The sequence below is a fragment of the Phyllopteryx taeniolatus genome, unplaced genomic scaffold, assembly GCF_024500385.1.
Source record: "Phyllopteryx taeniolatus isolate TA_2022b unplaced genomic scaffold, UOR_Ptae_1.2 contig_79, whole genome shotgun sequence".
Taxonomy (NCBI): domain Eukaryota; kingdom Metazoa; phylum Chordata; class Actinopteri; order Syngnathiformes; family Syngnathidae; genus Phyllopteryx; species Phyllopteryx taeniolatus.
Genome location: NW_026903767.1, coordinates 57,611 through 75,100, shown reverse-complemented (window position 1 = coordinate 75,100; position 17,490 = coordinate 57,611). Strand labels below are relative to the sequence as shown.

The 17,490-nt window shown below is 42.2% G+C and overlaps 1 pseudogene; it reads right to left on the bottom strand.

The window, feature by feature from the left end:
- The window catches only part of LOC133473992 (coatomer subunit beta'-like), a 47,484-nt pseudogene that overhangs the window by 10,590 nt on the left and 19,404 nt on the right, over positions 1–17,490 (bottom strand).

Genomic DNA, 17,490 nt, shown 5'->3' with positions numbered 1-17,490 from the left:
CACTTTAAAATGTCAGAAAATGTATCAAACCGAAGTTTTTCACCAATCTCGATCAGCTGAAAAACCACGTAATCCACCCTGATTTCTGATCACGTGACCGGATCGGGACATCCCTAATTATTTGTAGGTTTTACACGATAAAAGTTTTTGGTGCCGATCAGCGAGTTGAAAAAAACGATAACCGATCACAAGATGGAGCAATGTGTCAATTTAAATGACCTGTTCATTTACTGTATATACTTGTGTACTTAAATGCTCAAAAAATTCTATTTACAATAAATAATGCATCTTTGTTCATCTATTTATGCCAGTGAGGCATCGTGACAGACAGAACAAATGAATGGTCTTCTATTAGATGGCAGGAAGTACATACAGTAATTAATGTATCCACTTTTTGTGACATTTTTGTTTGTTGGTGTGCCATGAGATTTTCCAATTGTAAAATATGTTCCTTGGCTCCATAAAGGTTGGAAAGCACCGCTCTAGTCATATCATGTATTCTAATCAGTCAGGTCAAACCAACATTACAACATGACAGAAACAATGGGTGCTAACTTACTGTAATTCAATTGCTTTATTGCAATTAAATTACTTCATCCACACCGAAACTTTAGAGCATGATTCGACAGAACGCCTGCATGTTCGCTTACAACCGTTAGTGCTAGCACTAGCTTGCTAGGCTACATAACGTTTTGTTGCCTGCTTGCGAGCCGTATCGTATTAAAAGTACGGAAACATACCTCAAGCAAACCTGAAACGAACGTCTTCTCCTGAGCTCCGGTGCCCACTAACACACGTTTTTCCCCATTTTGTCCTGATAATACAGTCGGCGCGATCCACTCCTGTTGTCGTCGCCACGGTAACGAGTGTATCCAGTCGTGTTGGAGTTGACAAGATAAATCCCAGTGATCGTAAAAAAACGGGTGCGGTGGTATCGGAATACAAGATTTTATTGCAGTAGTCTGACATAGTGCAATCGTGAAAGAGCAAATTTGTCTTGTTCTCTGATCCGGGCATTGCGTGTTGTCTGTCCCACACCGCCGACATGTTTTTATTTATTTATTTTATTTTAAATAACTTTATTGGCCGTTAGATATTTTCAGTACTACATCAAAATACATGCAACAAGGCTAAAAATAAACTAGCTTTTGGAATCAAATATACTGTGCACGATGGCGACACGAAGTAAATGTATTTTCCGGAGCCGAGCAATGACGTCATTGTTCGGATCGACGAATTATGAAATGAAAGCCGATCAGCATAAAATGCTAAATATCTGCGTATACCGATGAGGCCGATCAGATCGGTGTGAAGTCTTATTATTTGTTGAGGCAAAATGATAGGACAGTCATTAGAAATGTATCGTTGAGATAGAAGAGCCTGTATCATGCTGATCTTACTTTTTCGGTTAGCAGGACAGATGCTATACCTGATAGTCCCAGATTTTGACCTGATGGTCATCAGCCCCTGATATCAGCTAGGGCTTGTCTCCTCCACTGTAATAGTCGATGCAACTGACCCCTTTCTCATGGCCTTCCAAAGTCAAGTTGGGAGAAGATGAGCCCAGCTGCCAAACCTGAAACAACAAAAGGACACGACCAAATAATTTCTTTCAATACTTTGATAGAACAATATACATTTTTGAGACAGCTATTACACTGTATCTCATTAGACCTCAAACTACAGTACTACAGATTTTGTTGGCTCTCCAAGTGTCACCATAATTACCAACATGGAAATTGAGTAGCTTAATAGCTCAAAGTGTTCATTAAAAACGAGGCAGAGGTTTTATTCCTAAAAACTACAATGTATATTACAGTAAGCCAATGTAATATTATGCAATGTGAACATTAACACTGCGCTTAAATCGGAAAAAAATACATAAAACAAGAAAATGTAAAAAATATACTGTAAAGTGAATTTATATATTTGTGTCTAAATACATTATACGTGTTTGAAGATAATTGCTGAACAACGTGCAAAGACAAAGAACTTTGCAGTGCTGAATTGTGGAAAACTGTGTTCAACTGTTTTTCACCGTTTCGGTTTTCTTGATTTTATGGCCGTGGCTAAAACAACTCCCAGTAAAGTATTTTGGCTCCACCTAGAGTCCTGCCTAACCCACGAGATAAAAACTTGAGCGCCTTTGTCCGCATCAGCGGTAATCCGGTCCAATTGTATCATGCAGTTAGCAACCAAGCCATACCTACACCCAGAAATTGCATCTGCCCTACAGAGCGCCTCGTTGTCAGCTGTGAGTGCGTACACATCATGGAGAGAAAGGTGGAAGGGCGAGGAGGGGAAAGAAGTCAGATGTGACAGCCAGCATGTGTACCGGGCTTCATGGAAGCTTGGCTGCTTTAGAGCGCCCCGTTGTCACGGCATGGAAAAGTCCCGTGACGACCCGGTGGGATATATTCCAGCCCCCGAACGATTTAAGCGTACATATTTTCGTGGCTCAAACATGTAGATATGTGTAGGCATAAGAAAGATGCTAGAAAAATTAACATCCATTTTCAGGTCATAGTAGTAGTATTTGATTGACAGTTAAGCAGGTTGTGGTTTGATGCATTCAGCGGACACGCCCTCATTATTTGAGAGGAGAAAAGAAGCTTGATTTTCCATGATTTTGAAATGATTATATTATATGATTTAACATACTTGATTTTCTTTTTTAATCATTCAAATTTGGCACGGTGGTTAACAATACTCCTCCTTGTGGCATGTAAATTTTAGAAGACTGAAATAAAGACTCAATTGGAATGTATCGCTCATAAATGTGAAAATGAAAATTAAATGTTTGAGAACTGTACTTAAATGTACTGTACTGGATTCAAAAAAGTTTCCATCACTGTAACATTATGGACAGCTTAAACATTTAATTCAGTGACTGTTAGAGTTTCAGAAAAGAGAACAAATAAAAGTCGCGGCTGGGGTATAACCTGCCAGCCCTACAAACCTCTATTGCCCGGTTCCTTTATTCTGGTCGAGGTAAAACTTCCATAATTCCACTTCCCCTTTCCATGGAAAGTTTAAACAATTTATTTGACAATACAAAGTCAAACAATAAGGTTGGAAAAGGTTTAGTGCTGGGCTCTCCCACATGTGGCTCAGAACAGCATGTGTGGTGAAGAGAGCTCAGAAGTTCTTGTCCGCTTGTTTTGTGGTGAAAACCGCTTCCCGTCGTGACGTCATGCAGTCTCGGACCAATTGTAGCTTCACCCGTTCGGACCATGAGGTCCGTTCGGAAATTCAGTCCGATGCTCCCATCGCGCCCCGCGACCGCGGCACCCAGAGACAGAGCGTGCTTCACTTTCTATAACTTTCCTAATGAGCGTGTTGGCTATTGCTAGGGATATGTCTGTACATCCGCCATATGGAATGTGTCAGTTTTACATACGCACACTAACAACGCTCTGAGTTACCGAAGGTTCCGGGGTGTGGACAGCGCACCCAGATTGAACTTCCCAACGCACTCTATGTTAATATGTTGTGCGTTTGTTGTGTCGGTGCGACTGAGTGTAATGTAATTATATGTTCATAAGGATATCAGGATGTGTAACTGTAATGGGATGAATCAAACAAAAGTGTATGCAGTGTTGTGTAAGCGTGCAGCCAGGAATTTTCTATCAACCACCAATTGTGCATGTTCTCCCACTTAAAAAGATGAGATAGGCCTGTAATCTAAACCATAGGTATACCTCACGTATGAGAGACAAAATGAGAAAAAAAATAAATTTAAACAAATCCAGAAAATCAGTCTGATTTTTAAAGAATTTACTAACAAATTATGGTGGAAAACAAGTATTATATTTGGTCACCTACAAACAAGCAAGATTTCTGGCTCTCACAGACCTCTAACTTCTTTAAGAGGCTCCTTTGTCCTCCACTCATTACCTGTATTAATGGCGCCTGTTTAAACTCGTTATCAGTATAAAAGACACCTGTCCACAACCTCAAACAGTCACACTCCAAACTCCACGATGGCCAAGACCAAAGAGATGTCAAAGGACACCAGAAACAAAATTGTAGACCTGCACCAGGCTGGGAAGACTGAAATAGGTAAGCAGCTTGGTGTGAAGAACTGTGGGAGCAATTATTAGAGAATGGAAGACATACAAGACCACTGATAATTTCACTCGATCTGGGGCACCACGCAAGATCAAAGGTCAAAATGATCACAAGAACAGTGAGCAAAAATCCCAGAACCACACGGGGGGACCTAGTGAATGACCCGCAGAGAGCTGGAACCAAAATAATAAATACCCGTCTGAAGTTTGCTAGAGAGCATTTGGATGATCCAGAAGAGGATTGGGAGAATGTCATATGGTCAGATGAAACCAAAATAGAACTTTTTGGTAAAACCTCAACTTGCCGTGTTTGGGGGAAAACGAATGCAGAGTTGCATCCAAAGAACACCATACCTTCTGTGAAGAATGGTGGTGGAAACATCATGCTTTGGGGCTGTTTTTCAGTAAAGGGACCAGGACAACTGCTCCGTGAAAAGGAAAGAATGAATGGAGCCATGTATCGTGAGTTTTTGAGTGAAAACCTCCTTCCATCAGCAAGGGCATTGAAGCTGTAACGTGGCTGGGTCGTTCAGCATGATGATGATCCCAAACACACTGCCCGGGCAACGAAGGAGTGGCTTTGTAAGAAGCATTTCAAGGTCCTGGAGTGGCCTAGCCAGTCTCCACATCTCAACCCCAAAGAAAATCTTTGGAGGGAGTTGAAAGTCTGTGTTGCCTAGCGACAGCCCCAAAACATCAGTGATCTCGAGGAGATCTGCATGGAGGAATGGGAAAAAATACCAGCAAGAGTGTGTGAAAATCTTGTAAAGACTTAGAGAAAACATTTGACCTCTCATTGCCAACAAAGGGTATTTCACAAAGTATTGAGATGAACTTTTGTTCTACACCAAATCCTAATTTTCCACCATAATTTGCTAATAAATTCTTTAAAATCACACAATGTGATTTTCTGGATTTTTTTTTCTCATTTTGTCTCCCATAGGTGAGGTATACGCATGATGAAAATTACAGGCCTTTCTCCTCGTTTGAAGTGTGACAACTTGCACAATTGGTGGCTGGCAAAATACTTTTTTGCCCCACTGTACACACACACACACACTCACACACAAACAAAATGGAGAATTTTATTTGCGGTAATTAGAGCCTTAAATAGGTCATAGGATATGGGCTGGAATTATAATTTGGTTTGTTTGTTTTATGGATGCTACACGAGTGCAGGAATTTCCGTAGGCGTAGGTGCAACGTAGCGCAAATAGGTCTTTGATGAATTGTCACCATGTCCTGTTTTGTAGCTTCAGTTGAAGAGCCGCCACTGTCATATTGTATGTCGGGGAAAAAAGCTTATGAAAACTTAATGTCCCAGTTGTTGCAATGGCACTGACCAAGTTTGAAGTCAATCGGATGAAAACTGCAGGACAAGTTCGCAAAGGTGTTACACCTGAACATTTTCCAAAAGTGTACCTTTCAAAGGTCGTAGGCGCATTTCTCTTAAGTTTAAGGATATGGGTTGTTTGACGACCTGTAAGTACGGCATCTGCAAGCGTGCAAAAAAGGTCCAACTGTCCATTGACGAGGTCACAGTTAACTTCCTGTTCAAACCTTTCATTGCACATTTGGCCACAAAACCCCAAATGCTTCAACTTCATCAAAGACTCATTCCCGCTACGTTTCACCTAAGACTCCAAAAATCAGCTCACATCTGTATCGACCCCAGACGTACAGAAACTTCAAAGACACGCATAGCCTAAATCCCAACAGGAAGTGACCTGCGACTTGGTGATGGTAAGGTTCGAGGTCTTTGGCGAGGTTGCTGATGCAATTCATCAAAGAGCAATTTGTGGTACATCACACCTACACCTACCGAACTTGGCAGGCAAGTGTAGCACACCGACACCGACCAAAGTATCACAAAGCCCATTTCCTAAACTCAACAGAAAATGATCGACGGCCTTTTCAATGCAACATTTACAGGACTTCCGATTGTAAGCATAATTAACAAAAATAAATACAGAACAGTAAGTGTGGGGGTAATTATGTTGCATGAGACATTCTCACACCATTACACAAGGTAGTTCATTATGTGCCACTTGGAATCTCCAAATGTCATATGCCCGGTTCCCCTTGAGCCCTTTTAAGTCTGCTTGTGTCGTGGATAAAAGCACAAGCGAAGAGATGTTACTTACTGCTCCTGTGATGACCCAGTTCTTCCTGGCCACAAATTTGGATGCTCTGATAGGAAGGTCACACACCTCCAAATTCTTCACCAGAGTCTGCCAAAAAACATTTCAAATGTTACATTTCCAGCTTCATTAACCACCAAACAAAGTTAGTCGAACATCCAGAAGGAACATTTTTTTTTGTTTTTTTACCTGTGTTTCGTGGTTCCACACGCATACACTGCCTTTGTACAGACTGGCCAGCATCCACGGCTCGGTCGGGTGAAGGTCCACGCTCTTTACACGGTCAGACGTGGCTGTCAGCTTCCGCTTAATGTCAAACCACAGTGGCTGAAAAAAAAAAAAAAAAGGGGGACGTGATGAGAGCTGAGGAAATCAAACATGATATGCTCTTCTTTATGTCTTTCTCACCATTTTTAATCACCGGCGTTTCATTGACACAAGAGAAGAAAAATGTGGAGCAAGAAACTAATGGTCCGATTTGAGTCAACGCTCGTGGACACTGAATGAGGAAGCACTTGAATGATTCTGTGAAAAGAACGGAACGATTCATGAACGAATCTTTTGAACGAACTGATTCGAATGATTCAGTACACTCACAAGAACTGCCGTGCTCATCCCGCATGACGTGAAACTTCAGGGAACTCATCATCTCGCGAGAGCTTGATGTGACGTGCGAACAGCTGATGAGAGCAGACCATTTTTGCAAATAAATGTAGCTTATGGTTATGCAGGAGCGAGTTTGAATTTTTTTTTAACAATAACGAGGATTTGCTATCTTTATAGAGTGTATTATTCAAACATTTTGTCGTAGATTGCGGGCTTTCTTCTAACATACCCCGCCTCCCCCCAATCTTGAATGAATGCAAAATAATGCCTGTAAAATGTTTGTTCCTTGTTCTTGTTTAAAGTATTAAATAACTGACCCATCAAATGATGTCCCCAAGAATTTTTTTTCTGAGTTTCAAAGAGACATATTTGGGGCTGATCGGTGATCAGTCTCAAAAATCCTGATTAAAAAAAAACGATAACCGATCACCGATACGATCAAAAGATGGAGCGATGTCTATTTACGTGACTTGTTCATTTATTGTATGTACTTGTGTACTGTATACTGAGTACTGTATCTTCAAAATTATTCTCTAGCATTTTATCCATCCATCCAGCCATCCACTCGGGTCGCGGGCGTGCTGGAGCCTATCCCAGCTATCATCGGGCAGGAGGCGGGGTACACCCTGAACTGGTTGCCAGCCAATCGCAGGCCACATACAAATAAACAACCATTCGCACTCACATTCACACCTTCGGGCAATTTAGAGTCTCCAATTAATGCATGTTTTTGGGATGTGGGAGGAAACCGGAGTGCCCGGCGAAAACCCACGCAGGCACGGGGAGAACATGCAAACTCCACACAGGCGGGGCCGGGGATTAAACCCTGGTCCTCAGAACTGTGAGGCTGATGCTCTAACCAGTCGGCCACCGTGTATTTTCCTCTAGCATTTTAGACAAAAGTAAAAACATCAATGACCTCTCGGGGGGATTCAAGGATTGCCCACTGACATAACTTTAAAACTTCAAATCAACATTAAAACGTGACAGAAATAATGGGTGCTATCTTACTGTAATTAAATCCATCCATCCATCCAATCCTTTTACCAGATATACGTTAAAGCCAATGATCATAAATCATATATCATAAATGAAATAAATGAAACCTCGGGTCAAATTATTTACTACAGCAGTATACTTCCAAATGAACAGTAAAACCATAGTGTTCATCTTCTGGTTGACCTTGGCCAACTCGGAGCATGGCTGAGGCGATGAAACAGGCAGGGCGCATCGAGAAACAGCCGAGGGCCCCGGCAGGCTCCCTGTGGTGCTAGCGGCTGTTGTGCCGTGGTCCTCCCTCAGCACCTTTGAAACGCTTCTCCAAATGACAACATAGTTACTGCTACTTCAGATGTTAATTCACTACAGGTGAAAATCAAACTTGTCTCCCAAACGGTTTTCAACATCAGTTTTAAAAAAAAAAATGTTTTCACCTTTCATTTCTTTGATGCTTCTTTGCTATATATTCACAAAAACAAACAAATACAGATAGAAATATACAGTATAAGATGAAGAGGAATAAAACAAATCTGTTTAAATTTGGAAATAAAAACATGAGAAACAACCTGATCTAAACTATCATATTTTAATGACTATGCATTAGAAATAATTGTATTATATAATGCTGAATGGCTGGTAATGTTCTTTAACTCATTCACTGCCAGCTTTCCCAGTTAACATGGTTATTTGACTTCTAAAGCCGTCAATGGCAGTGAATGTTTTTTAAACACTTGAAGTTTGGTGGTTACAATTGAACAAATCACAAAGAAAGGCACAACCACAAGCTAATGACACGCTGTCACAATAATGTATACTGCACATGAATATGCTGATGCAGTTGGCTGGGCTGGCTCGAGTGGGTCAAATACTTCCTGACATGACAAGCTTGAAACGGGATATATTTAAAATGACATTCAACAACATTAGCACAGTAGCACAGGGATTCACTTGACAGGCTGAATGCCTCGATCGATTTATTTCATGACAGGACAAGGGAAAGGTGATCATGCTGCTGCTGAAGTTATGGTTTCTCTTTCATGGTTGCGGTTTTCAGGACTGCCATCGGACCAGTGATGCCAATAACGCAAAAAAATAAATAAATAAAACCCGGCATTTTGAGTAACGAGCAAAGTAGCACGTTACTTTCCTTGAGAAAGTAATTCGACTACAATTACTACTTCTCACCAACAATAGTTACTTTTGCATCATTAATGTCTCTCACGAAGTACTACTTTGTCGCTGGTGATTCGAACAAAGAGCAGTTCAGCTGTGCAGAAGTATTTAACTGGGAGCGCTCTGTTTTATAACAAAAACTAATCAAGATAGCGATTGCGAACTGATTGTTTATTACACAATGCACAGTGACGGTGCAGTACCATAAAAGTGCAAAGAAATGCACAATTTCACTGTCGACACTATTTTTTATTTTCCTTCGTAAAAAGTGTATTTGTTACTTTTTTATTGACACATTAAGAACACAGTTGAACTTGCGTGTTAAATGCGCAATGCATAGTGGGTTAATTATTCATATTGAAGTGTGCGGTCATAAATCGGTCATGGAGGGTAAGGACTGACTCACTGAAGGACTTACGATACTTAATATAATTAATATTTCCAAAGTGAGAACTTTCAACTTCATCTGGTTTCACATGCTGCACAGTTGACGTCACGGCTTCTGAAAGTGACTCAAAAGTGACTTGTTGATAAGTGAGTTAATTTTGAAATCAAGTAAAGTAACTCACTTACTTTTCAGCTCAAAGTAATCAGTAAAGGAACTAAGTGACTTTTTCAAGGTAACTGGCAACACTGCATAAGCCAGTCTGAGTTTGCTGTATGAATAATACGTGTAATTGTTATGCCTGTCACTATAAAGTCATGGGAAAGCCAATATTCGACCACCCTTGTTTCTTCCATTTCTTGTTCACTTGTAATGTCTGGCCGGTCCAACGAAAGGTACAAGTTGAAGCCTGTCAAATAGGACATACAGTATTATGGAATCGGCTGCATTTTTGTCGCGTTTGTCATATTCTTGAGGTAAAATACCTTTAGAGAGACAGATAGAGGATATATATATATATATAGAAGAGAGAGTGATAAAGGCAAGAGGAGAGAGAGACAGATAGAGGAGAGAGATAGGGAGAGAAGAGAGATATAGAAGAGAGAGATAGAGGAGAGAGAGACAAATAAGAGGAAGAGAGACAGGGAGAGAAGAGAAATATATAGAAGAGAGATAGAGGAGAGATAGAGATAGAGGAGAGAGACAGGGAGAAAAGAGATAGATATAGAAGAGAGAGAGATAGAGGCGAGAGGGAGAGGAGAGAGAGACAGATAGAGGAGAGAGACAGGGAGAGAAGAGAGAGATATAGAATAGCCAGCCCAGCCAACTGCATCAGCAGCAGTATACATAAATGAGATAGAGGGAGAGGGAGATGAGAGATCGAAGAGAGGGAGACATATTCTCGATGCACCACACACTCTCACTTTCTGACTTTGACCTTGGGTATCTCGGTCAGTAGCAGACCAGGCTTTTAATCTGATGTTCTGTTTTTCGAGTACCTCCATCCAGCCATCCATTTTCTGAGCCGCTTCTCCTCACTAGGGTCGCGGGTGTGCTGGAGCCGATCCCAGCTTTCATCGGACAGGAGGCGGGTTACACCCTGAACTTGTTGCCAGCCAATCGCAGGGCACATACAAACAAACAACCATTCACACTCACATTCACATTCGAGTCTCCAATCCCTGCATGTTTTTGGGATGTGGGAGGAAACCGGAGTGCCCGGAGTGCCCGGAGAAAACCCACGCATGCACGGGGAGAACATGCAAACTCCACACAGGTGGGGCTGGGGATTGAACCCCAGTCCTCAGAACTGTGAGGCTGACGCTCTAACCAGTCGGCCACCGTGCCACCCTTTCAAGTACCTGTTTCGTCAATTTTGTTCTCACTTGCACTTAATTGGCACCTCGTCTCCTTACCTCACTCCTTCATTGACCTTAGAACCTGGAGAGCTCAGTCGATAAAGCATCAAGACTTTTAATTTGAGGGTCCAAGGTTTAAATCCCTGTTCAGGTGACAAAATTCTTCAGAGGTTGTTCACTAAATATCACGCAGCTACTTTCACTCAGACACTTGAACACTTCAAAACACCCACCACATGTTCATCAATGCACCACCCACTCTCACTTTGACCATGGGTATCTCGGTCAGTAGCATACCAGGCTTTTAATCGGATGTTCTGTCTTTCGAGTACCTGTTTTGTCAATTTTGCTTGCGCTTAATTGGAACCTCATCTCCTCACCTCACACCCTCAGTCTCGATAGATCCTGGCTAGCTCAGTCGATAGAGCATCAGACTTTCAATCTGAGGGTACACGGTTTGAGTCCACTGTTCAGGCTACATGTTTCTTAAAAAATGGCTCACTAAATTTCACACAGGTACTTTCACTTGAACACGACAAAACACCCACCATGTTCATCGATGCACCACGGACTTTGACCTTGGGGATCTCGGTCGTTCGCATACGAGGCTTTTAATCTGATGATCTGTTTTACGAGTACCTGTTTCGTCATTGTCAAATTTCTCGCTTGCGCTTAATTTGCACCTCGTCTCCTCACCTCAGTCCCTCATTGACTGTAGAACCTGGATAGCTCAGTCGGTAGAGTACCAGACTTTTAATCTGTGTGTCCTGGGTTCAAGTCCCTGTTCAAGATACAAAATTCTTAAGATGTTGTTCACTAAATATCACACGGGTACTTTGACTAAGACACTTTAACACTTCAAAACACCAACCACATGGTCATGTGGTTGGTTTTTGGGTATCTCAGTCAGTAGCATACCAGGCTTTTAATCTGATGTTCTCTTTCGAGTAACTGTTGAGTGAATTGCTTGCGCTTCATTGGCGCCTCGTCTCCTCACCTCACTCCTTCATTGGCTGGAGAGCTCAGTCAGTAAAGCATCAGACTTTTTATCTGAGGGTCCAGGGTTCAAGTCCCTGTTCAAGTGACACAATTCTTCAGAAGTTGTTCACTAAATATCACGCAGGTACTTTCACTCAGACACTTGAACACTTCAAAACACCAAACACGTTCATCTATGCACCACACACTCTCACTTTGACTTTGGGTATCTCAGTCAGTAGCATACCAGGCTTAGGTGAACAGTCTAATTGGGAACAGGTGGGTGCCATGATTGGGTATAAAAGGAGCTTCCCTGAATTGCTCAGTCATTCACAAGCAAAAATGGGGCGAGTTTCACCTCTTTGTGAACAAGTGCGTGAGAAAATTGTCGAACAGTTTAAGGACAATGTTCTTCAATGTACAATTGCAAGGAATTTAGGGATTTCATCAGCTACGGTCCATAATATCATCAAAAGGTTCAGAGTATCTGGAGAAGTCACTGCATGTAAGCGGCGAGGCAGAATACCAACATTGAATGCCCGTGACGTTTGATCACTCAAGCGGCACTGCATCAAAAACCGACATCAGTGCATCAAAAATCGACAATGTTGAAAGGATATCACCACATGGGCTCAGGAACACTTCAGAAAACCAAGGTCAGTAAATACAGTTTGGCGCTACAGCTGTAAGTACAACTTGAAACTCTACTATGCAAAGCAAAAGCCATTTATCAACAACACCCAGAAACACCGCCGGCTTCTCTAGGCCCGAGCTCATCTAAGATGGACCGATGCAAAGTGGAAAAGTGTTCTGTGGTCCGACAAGTCCACATTTCAAATTGTTTTTGGACATTATGGACGCCGTGTCCTCCGGGCCAAAAAGGAAAATAAGTATCTGGACTGCTATGGACGCAAAGTTCAAAAGCCAGCATCTGTGATGGTATGGGGCTGTGTTAGTGCTAAAGGCATGGGTAACTTACACATCTGTGAAGGCACCATTAATGCTTAAAGGTACATACAGGTTTTGGAGAAACATATGCTGCCCTCCAAGCAACATCTTTTTCATGGACGCCCCTGCTTATTTCAGCAAGACAATGCCAAACCACATTCTGCATGTGTTACAACAGCGTGGTTTTGTAGTAAGAGAGTGTGGGTACTGGATTGCCCTCCCTGCAGTCCAGACCTGTCTCTCATTGAAAATGTGTGGCGCATTATGAAGCGTAAAATACGACAACAAAGACCAGACTGTTGAACAGCTGAAGCTGTACATCAAGCAAGAATGGGAAAGAATTTCATCTTCAAAGCTTCAACAATTAGTGTCCTCAGTTCCCAAACGTTTATTGAATGTTGTTAAAAGAAAAGGTGATGTAACACAGTGGTAAACATGACCCTGTCCCATCTTTTTTGGAATGTGTTGCAGCCATAAAATTCTAAATTAATCATTATTTACTAAAAACAAAGTTGATCAGTTTGAACATTAAATATCTTGTCTTTGTCGTGTGTTCAATTAAATATAGGTTGAACATGATTTGCAAATCATTGTATTCTGTTTTTATTTGTTTAACATAACGTCCCAACTTCAATTGGGGTTGTAAATAAATTTGCTTTGCGTTGCTTTTTATTTCTATGCTCCTGATTGGAAATAACGCAACCCGTCAAATAAGCTTTTAGAATCTCCCAAAGCAAACCTGGGGAGGTTTCAGGGGTGTCGTTGGTTTAAAAAAATACTTCCATCTGCTCGCGCATGTAATCAATAAAATTGGAGTTGTTAATAAGTAGACTTTATGCTGATCTAATCGGTGTGATGGGTATTATTAGCATTTTATGCTGATCGGCTTTCATGTCATCATTCGCCGATCCCATCAATGACGTCATTGATCGGCTCCGCACAAGACATTTAACTCCGTGTTGCTGTCGCTTATGAATCCAAAAGCTCGTTTATTTTTAGCCTTGTCACGTGTCTTGTGACGCAGTACTGTAGCTATCTGACGGCCAATAAGGTTTTTTCAAACTTGTCTATTTTGCGGTGTTTCAGACAAACAACACGCAAGTTATTTGCAGTCTGTGCACAACTGAACTACGTCGTGGGGAACGTCATCTAAATGTTTCAACACAACAAATTTCATCAGGCACCTGAAGAATGTACACAAGGAAGAGCATGCCACGTCCATGCAGCGTGGGGAAGAAAAAAACAAAACAGAACAAAGGAAAAGTCAAGAGGACGCAAACTCTGAACAGCACCCGTCCATATAGCTGGGACAGTGAGAAAGTTCGAGTAAGCATGTCATTAACAGTATTTATTGAAGTAATTTAATTGCAATAATTTAATTACAGTAAATTAGCACCCATTATTTCTGTCATGTAATGTTGATCTGACCTAAACTTATGTCAGTGGCCAATCCTTGAATGCCCCCTAGAGGTCATTGTTTTAACTTTTGTCTGAAATGCGAGACAGTACTTTTGAGCTGGGATGGGCTCCAACACACCCGCGACCCTACTGAGGATAAGCGGTACAGAAAATGGATGGATACAGTACTCAGTATACAGTACACAGGTATATACAAGAAATGAACAAGTCTAGTACTTGTTCCAGCCTTGTGATAGTATCTGCCGCAGCAGAGGCATTCCACTCCAAGTCCGATAGTTTCTTAGCATGTACAGTAGCATCAGCTTTAACGGCAGATATAGCGTCGTTGGTTTCGCGTTTTAAAGTTGTCAGTTCACCCTTAATGGTCGCCGAGAGTTGATCCTTTTTTCGATTATGCCCGCAAACTCAGGCTTGAGTGAGCGTACTTCAGTGTGGAGGGAGGCAATAGCTTCCAAAACAGTGGGGGCTTCTCTCTCAGGGCTGTCCGAGGCGGCTCCTGGGCCTGTCAGTCTCCTTACGAGGTCGGTTCAGCATGGTTGTATTTCACCGTGGTTTGAAATGGTGGCGGTAAAAGGCTGTGTGGCAGGTTCTCACACATCTTGCATTGTATTTTGGCCCGGATAACTTAACCCTTCGTCGCCTCCGTCTAGACCCCATAGAGCCCCGCCGCCCCCCAGGTGAGTAATTCAGGGGGAGAAAAACTGAGCGGATTTGTGAAAGTTGGTGAAAGAAAGTCCAGGGTAGACTCCCTGATGTTTAGCAAGTCTTCCCTTGTGTAAGTGAGTCGCGTAATGTCTCCAAAGATCAGCGAAAAACACAAAAACATAGATAATACTCGAGAGCACGTAACCAACGCATCCACACAGGGAGGCGCCATCTTGGTAGCTCAAGTCAAGTCGACCTGTCATTGGGTACAGCAGAATTAAGTGAAGGTTCTGGAGTGGCCATCTCAGTCTCCTGATCTCAATATCATTGAGCCACTCTAGGGAGACCTCAAGTGTGCAGTTCATAGAAGACAGCCCAAGAATTTACAGGAACTGGAGGCCTTTTGCCAAGAAGAATGGGCACTTTTACCATCCATCCATCCATCCATCCATTTTCTACCGCTTATCCGAGGTCGGGTCGCGGGGGCAGTAGCTTTAGCAGGGACGTCCAGACTTCCCTCTCCCCAGCCACGTCATCCATCTCTTCCGGGGGGATCCCGAGGCGTTCCCAGGCCCACTCCCACGCTTTTATTTTCATCAGGCAGTGGGTTGTTGTCGCGTTCCTCCCAAAAAAATGGCCTTTGGTGTTTATTTTGAGACAAACATCCTGCCGTAAGCAGAGCGACAACAGTCACAATTGTGCGTCAAATGCTTGTGTTGTGGACCAGGAAGTGGCAATCATTAGTAAGGGGGAAGTTAGAAAGGCATTAAAGAGGATGAAAAATGGAAAGGCAGTTGGTCCTGATGACAAGGAGAGGTGGCTGTGGAGTTTTTGACCAGTTTGTTCAATAGAATTCTAGCGCGTGAGAAGATGCCTGAGGAATGGAGGAAAAGTGTGCTGGTGCCCATTTTTAAGAACAAAGGTGATGTGCAGAGCTGTGGGAACTATAGAGGAATAAAGTTGATGAGCCACACAATGAAGTTATGGGAAAGAGTAGTGGAGGCTTGACTCAGGATAGAAGTGAGTATTTGCAAGCAACATTTTGGTTTCATGCCGAGAAAGAGTACCACACATGCATTATGTGCCTTGAGGATGTTGATGGAAAAGTACAGAGAAGGTCAGAACGAGCTACATTGTGTCTTTGTAGATCTAGACAAAGCCTATGACAGAGTACCCAGAGAGGAACTGTGGTATTTCATGCGGAAGTCTGGAGTGGCAGAGAAGTATGTTAGAATAATACAGGACATGTACGAGGGCAGCAGAACAGCGGTGAGGTGTGCTGTAGGTGTGACAGACGAATTTAATGTGGAGGTGGGACTGCATCAGCGATGAGCCCTGAGCCCTGTTTGCAGTGGTGATGGATAGGCTGACAGTTGAGGTTAGACTAGAATCCCCGTGGACCATGATGTTTGCAGATGACATTGTGATTTGCAGTGAAAGCAGGGAGCAGGTGGAGGAACATTTCGTGAGGGAAGACATGAGGGCAGTTGGTGTTCGAGAGGAGGATGCAGGAGATAGGCTAACATGGAAAAGGATGACGCACTGTGGCGACCCCAAAAGGGACAGCCCAAAGGAAAAGAAGAAGACAATCGTTCAGTCGAATAGAGCAAAGTTTTTAAAGGGCAATTTCAGAAACAAAAAAAAAGGAGACAGTGAAAAGGTAACTAAATAATACAGGAAAAGAAGACAACTGGTCTTGTAAACCAGGGGTCGTGATTTCAATTCTCAATCGGGCCTTCCACCCAGATTAAATTTTTATGCTAACCATTCTTGAGTTGTGGTTTCTTTGTATTCTAATGGATATTTATTGAGAATTACAATCGTTCAGTTGAATAGAGCAAAGTTTGTGAAGGGCAATTTAAGAAACAAAAAAAGAGACAGAGTGAAAGGTAGCTAAATAATATCGGAAAAGACGACAACAAAAGACAAATCTCTCTCTAGCTGTTAACAAGATGAGGAAAGTAACCTCGTACAATTACGCAGAATCAAGTGTTGTATGGGGCAGTACAATGTACAATGTAGCTCGTTCTGAACTTCTCAAGTACAAATAACCATATACTGGAACTATCATGCACAAATATGACAAATAAAAAGTGGTTTTTAAACACACACCTACTACTAGCCACTACGAGCTAATCTGGTATATATTATGCTGTGGCAATGAAATTAGCGCTTTCACCAAAATGCCAATGCTAGCCTAGACAACAAGTGCTTAGATCCCTGGTACAGTAAACCAGTAACTAAATCAGCATGGAAATATCATGCACAATTCAAGCCTCATCCATTGGTATTTCTGCTGCATCCACAGCCTTTGCTGCATTTGCATCTTGGCGCTAACTCACAACTGGGGTTTAGCATTTCTTTTATTGTTGTTATCGTTGTGTTATCGTTACGTTATTTATTTTTATTTTCTAATTCTATTGTGATTTCACTTCAAGACTTATTCGGCTAATGCCGGGACTTTGGGTATCAAATTTCGTGCAATATCATGTGTGAAAATGTGTGTTGGTAAGACAATTAAATTCCCTGTAACCTTTCTTAACAAGCTGACAACGCACTTTTGCCGACTTTGTATGCTCGTTAACCAAAATGCTGACTTTGGCCTCGCCTGTGTGGTGCTTACATGTTCTCCCGGTGCCTGCGTGGGCCTTCACCAGGTACTCCGGTGACCTCCCACATTGCTAAAACATGCATGGTAGGTTAATTGAAGACTATTAATTGCAGTGACTAGAGCACTGGTCTAGTAAACCAGGGGTCGGGAGTTCAAT